Consider the following 5,904-nt stretch of genomic DNA (forward strand, 5'->3'; position numbering starts at 1 on the left):
TGCCCTTACTAACATAGTAAAACAAGCCTGTGTGTGTAGTTTGTGTTGTGTGTAAGTGTGTGTGAAGTTGCAGTATGCAAGTGTGTTGCTAAGCCTAACCCCTGTGGATGAGTAGATGTGTGTGAATGAGTGGTAAGCCGTCCTCCTGACCTCCCCGCTGAGTGCTTTAATGAGGGGTTGATTGGATTGGCAAGCTCGATCAGGGGGCTTGAAAACGAACCGGGCCTTTGCAGGACCCCCGATAGCAGCTCAGATGAAGGAGACGGTCCGGGGAGAGAGACGACCGCTGAGCCCTATTCTCTGGGTTTATACGGCCGATATGAAGGATTAGGATGTGTGCGTGTGTGTATCATTCAGAGCCCTGTTCAATAAGTCCAACCTAGTTAAGAAGAAAGAGCGGGACACGCAAGCGGCTGAGGAAGTTTTCGATCCCCAAAACAAACCATAGAAGTGTGATAGAAAATGGCTGAGAAACGTTGAGGTTTACTGGGGTCAAATGAGGCTGAATAGGCAACTGGAACGTTACGAGAACCGTGTTTATACGGCATGCAGCATAATAGGAATTTGTCTCTATCCCACATAGCAGACAGACTCGGCCCGAATGTGGCCTCAGAATGGCACTGCTGGCGCACTGCTGGCACTGGCATGCAACAAGTCAGCCGAGTGTGGGCCATGTGCGGCAGTGATGGTACTGGATCCATGACGGCAAACAATAATTGGGCCGATTGTGGATGGAGGTGTTGGACCAATTGTTGATATTAGGTCTGTGGCCCAGATCAGTCTAGCGATTGTAGGCCACATTTGACATTGTGTAATTCACAATTATTGCACGGTTACATTTAAACATGTTTTACCTTGTACATTTTGGCAACAGGTTACAGGCAGATTTGGTTAACTCCGCTCAGCCTGTTCTACTAAAATGTTGAAATATCAAGTAAAGCAGCACTCTGTCTATTAAAAGTACTTCAGGCTGATTCTTTTTTAAAGTAACCTGGCCTTAAAAAACACTTGCACATATTTTTGTCTATTTAATGCTTTGTCATACAACTAATTATTTTCGTAGGTTACATAGATTGTGGTTTTAATAGAAAAGGCTATTGGTTCATGATGGTATTTTAATGGAAACCTTAAGAATTTTTTTAGGTTCTATTGTTTTTCAGCAGGGAACAAGCTTGCAGTATAGCAGTGTGCTGAGCTATATTTAAGGTATCAGTTACAGAATAGGTTAATAAGGTATCAGTGAAGTGAAATATCATAATCAAAATAATTTCAAAATGAGTTAACGATTTAAATAAAGAGAAAAGTTTTTATTATGTTTTCACATTTTATTGTACTTTTTAGTTTTATGGCCTAAATCAAAATAAACCAACACTTGAAAATAAATCTAATTTTGGAGCAAATATATAAATAGCAAATATATAAGTATATTTGTGAAATACACATAACAATGAATAATACGCCCACAAAAATATGTTTAATAGCAAAAAAAATTTTTACTTTGTAAAACAAACATTGAGCCAGTAAAAAAATATGCTAACACAATGTAAACACAAACTGCAAGACTTTGAAAAGGTAAAAGTGATGTTGTGAAAGACAAATAGAAAACAGCAGCTCATGACAAAACATTCAATTTATTGATAGACATGTGTGACTTTAAATTCAAACTCCACAAACTGTCACAGGTTCTCGGTTTAGCTTAATGAAATGGTAGTAGTCAGTCTTTCAGGGAACATCAAAGAAGTCAGTGTAATGAACTGTAGGCCAACATCTGAGCTCTTGATATCTTCAGCTGGGTCTCACAGAAAAAAAAGACCTGCAAGAAAAATCAAACAATTCATACCCATTACAAATCCATTCACTCACAAACTCATGTGGCAATAATATTCAATTTATTGTACAACAACACAACAATTCTCTTTGTAAAATATTCCACCTGAATAAAATATCCAATCAGTGTGTATGGAACAAAACTGAACAACTAGTTGTTGATGACATCACGGTACACACATTGGGACATCTGTTAACATAAGCTTCTAATAATTTGAATTCCAATAGTTCCTGTAGTCACATATTGTTTTTCAGCAGCCATGTTAACAGATTAGAACATTTATACACAGCACATGTGCTAAAAAAACTTTTGAAACACACAACCGTGTCAGAGGGTTGTTGGCCAAACAACATTAGCATTTGAAGGATTTTTAATATCTTCCTCACCTACAGTGGTACAGGACAAGCACGGCATGCAAAGCAAGTGCACCAGAACACTCTGATAAAGGGGATGTTCAGACACAACCTGAAACCATTAAAGATTAGATAAGAACAATAATGTTTTTTACATTCAATCACAGTCAGAAATTATAAGAATTCAACAACACTCAAAAGACATATGTTAAGCACAACAGTGACTGCCTCCGTTTATAGCAGTCTGTACATTTAATTACAGTGAATATAAAGTTCAACTCATGAACGCTTAAATAACTTTCAGATCTAGATATAACATACTGTTTACATCATTTGTCTCTGTTCTAATTATTTTTTGTTCTTATTTCATTACTTACTTTTTGCTGCTTTTTAACAAATAAACGTTTTATTTACATATATGAGCTCATGTGTTGTTGTAAGTTTTAGTAAGATTTAGTAATTGTTTGCTATTTGCTGTAATAAACCATCGCATCTACCTCGAGCATTGAAATAGCCAAACGCCTATCTTAAATTATGCTTTACACTTTATCGATGCTGCATGTGGCCTTTCAACATTTTCCACATCAGACAGACCGTGTGCTATCACGACAATAAATTACAAGATTATAATGCAAGAACGTTTCAAAACCCAGAACAGTATAAGAACAACAAGTTGGTTCTTATTTTATATTTTAGTATAAGGAACTGTGTAAACTCAAAACACATTGCTTACCTCAGACGAATCGGTGGCAGTTGGCAATTAAATCAAATGTGCAGTCTATGCGCGTGCGCAGAACTCCGACTCCTCCCACCAAGTTTTCAACCAGTTTGCATCTGGATCAGTTCATCCATTGGCTGGTTAATTGTTTTGGCGCGATTTACATGATCACGACAGCTTCTCGCGTCATCTGATTGGTTGATTTGAGTCAGGTTCACGGGATACTTTGGATTCGAAAACTATATTCCCGCCCAGGATTCTTCTCGTCTCTTCTTCAACGGCTGTTTTTAGGTAAGTGTGGTCGGTGCTGTTGTTGTTAATTGGAACAATTTTCTTAAACGAGTAATTTTATCTGAATCCTCCATGTATTTTCAGAGCCAGAGTGTGTTATTTAGTGGGGTTTGAAGCAAAATTATTTGAGTAACGTAGGTTGACTGAGGATTTCTTAGAGGGTTTTGCATCTGATATTTTAATATGCAACAGGATCAATGTTTTTCTATTATTTATGCTTACAAATATTAAGATAATCAGCCTGCATAGGGGCATTTGGAACAACTAAATGTATTGATTTAAAACGTTTAACCTTTGTTTTACTATATAGTTTAAAAATGTATTACTTGTTTGTCAGGATTTATACAATATAATCATGATACATATTCATTTAAAAATGTATTCACATGAAATAACACATACAATAATTTCAAAATGTATCTGATTATAAATATATAAATCTCTTAATTTGTAACTGCTCAAGTGTCTGCATGTTATATACAAGTGAATGGCACTCATTAATGTCCTTTATTGTTTTAGACATCACTAATTAGGGATCCTTAAACACAACATTATATTCTGGAATGGCTAAACTGTTAATGAAAATCTACTTCTTAGATAATATGAGCTTTAAAATTTGTTTCCATCTTTATGATATACATCTTTGACATGGGATTATTCACTTAATATTTGCCCTAATTTTTGAATTAATTTGGCAGAAGTCCTCCAATCCACCATCAGCGAGACCGAACTCCTCCAGTCCAGCTACAGATAAGCTGCTGACCCATTTCAGAGGAGGAACATTGGCCATGACCCAAAAGGACCACTAAATCCTCAACTTTTTCTTGACACTTGTAAGTGTATATTTATATCTCTAAAAAATATCTTTAGTAAATATGAGATTGTGTGCTTGGTTTTATATGGATTTTAATAAGTTTTCAATAAAAAACTTATTTGCAGCTCTTCTGCTTAATATCATCAATAATCAAGAGCACTGTGCTCTGTACTAATTGTGTATAAATTGCATTAATCCTTTTAAATTGTTTTTCTAAAACATGTGACCCTGCCTTTGAAAACCCAGCTGAAGTTGTTTTGGACCTAAAATCATAACATAATGTACATAACATTATGTGAAAATATAATGTTGATACATTAAATATTGACTGACTATGGCCATGTCAAAGATCTAAATCATATTGAAATGAATGACTGAAATCACACTTTGATACTCATTCTCTCAGAATTAGATTTCACAGACAGGGTCACAAATTGTAATGGACATTTAAAATGAAAGTTCTGTCTGATTTACTCACCCTCTAGTTGTTTCAAACATGTAAAAATGTCTTTATTCGGTTGAACACAAAGAGAGATATTTTGGAATAATGTTAACAACTAACAGTTCTGAAGCACCGTAGTAGGAAAAACATTTCATTTTTTGGTTCTGTTGAACACAAAAGAAGATATTTTGAGTAATGTAGGAAAACAAACAGTTCTGGGGAACTTTTGATTACATTTTACATTTTTCCTACTATGTCAGTCAATGGTGCTTCAGAACAGCTGGTTGCTAACATTATTCCAAAATATCTCTCTTTCTGTTCAACAGAACAAAGAAATGTATACATGCTTGGAACAACTACAGGCGGATTAATCCCTCTAATTATTTCTTAAGATTAAATAATGCTGTTTATAGGTTATGTTCATTTTAATTTTTATCTAAAAAAGTACATTAGGGATCGTTTAAAGTATTTAAATAATATGAATAAAAAATAGTTACACCTTTTATTGCATTTACTTAATGTGCATTATCCGTTATTTTATTTACACCATAGTTTCCACACTTAAACATTTTTTAAACGATGAACTTTTTTAAATTACCAAAACTATATTTAATAATTATGTATGTCTTTCAGCTGCGGTGAGAAAAATTCCCTAACAAAAAAAAACGGTCATATCCAGAGATGGCTTCAGCTTGCTCCGGATTGGGATGGAGGAAGAAGAGAACGGCTGAAGAGAAAGGAGATGATAAATAGCTGTGCCTCTCATTTAGAGCCATAATAGCTTATGCGTGCGAACACATACAAAATACATTCATTTCCTTTTCATGTGCACACACGCAGTTATGTGTTATGTTGTTTATAAAGTTTAATTTTGTCTTTCTTTGGTTTATAACGTTTTCATTTAGTCCGTATTCGGTTTCATTTTTTCAAGTGTTAAGGTACTGTTCATTTAAAGTCTAAAGGTTTCCGTTTTACATAAAAATATGTTCAACACAATGTGTTCACTTTATTTTTATTTGTAAATAAAAAATGTTTATTGAAAAACAATTCAGGTATTGGAAGTTATTTTTTCACATGATTTTGGCAATCATAGGCTGTACTATGGCTAAATTTGGGGGTCTCTTTTTAAAAATCGGCATTGATCTGGTTTACTTCTGGCTACGATACGGCACCCAGTATTAAAACCTACTCTGGGCCAGTTCAGGGCCAGTTATGGCTTATTAATTGGCGGAGGCTCGGACCAGTTGCGGCCCATATCTGGTCATGGTCTGTAATTTGGATCTGGGCCACCCTAGGGCCGTCATTCAATGTTGTATGTGGGCCGAGGGAAAAGTATTGGTGTGGGCCGGAGCTGGGCCAACACAAAATTGTTATGTGGGATTAAGGACCTTCGGTAAAGGCCTGAACTGTTTATATGGTGCTGAGAGAGCAATTTGACCACTTGTATTTTAATAACGT

The 5,904-nt window shown here is 35.4% G+C and overlaps 2 long non-coding RNA genes across 2 annotated transcripts; one reads left to right on the top strand and one right to left on the bottom strand.

Moving 5' to 3' along the window:
- Positions 1-1,529: 1,529 nt before the first annotated feature.
- Positions 1,530-2,956, bottom strand: LOC130435696 (uncharacterized). The gene is made up of 3 exons (XR_008908841.1): positions 2,915-2,956; positions 2,215-2,293; positions 1,530-1,813 (listed from the first exon to the last, which is right to left on the bottom strand). It is a non-coding gene; the product is annotated as an uncharacterized LOC130435696 (long non-coding RNA).
- A 97-nt stretch (positions 2,957-3,053) lies between these two features.
- On the top strand, positions 3,054-5,551 carry LOC130435697 (uncharacterized). Its single transcript, XR_008908842.1, has 3 exons — positions 3,054-3,190; positions 3,889-4,023; positions 5,080-5,551. It is a non-coding gene; the product is annotated as an uncharacterized LOC130435697 (long non-coding RNA).
- The last annotated feature ends 353 nt before the right edge of the window (positions 5,552-5,904 follow it).

Source organism: Triplophysa dalaica, chromosome 14 (assembly GCF_015846415.1).
Source record: "Triplophysa dalaica isolate WHDGS20190420 chromosome 14, ASM1584641v1, whole genome shotgun sequence".
Taxonomy (NCBI): domain Eukaryota; kingdom Metazoa; phylum Chordata; class Actinopteri; order Cypriniformes; family Nemacheilidae; genus Triplophysa; species Triplophysa dalaica.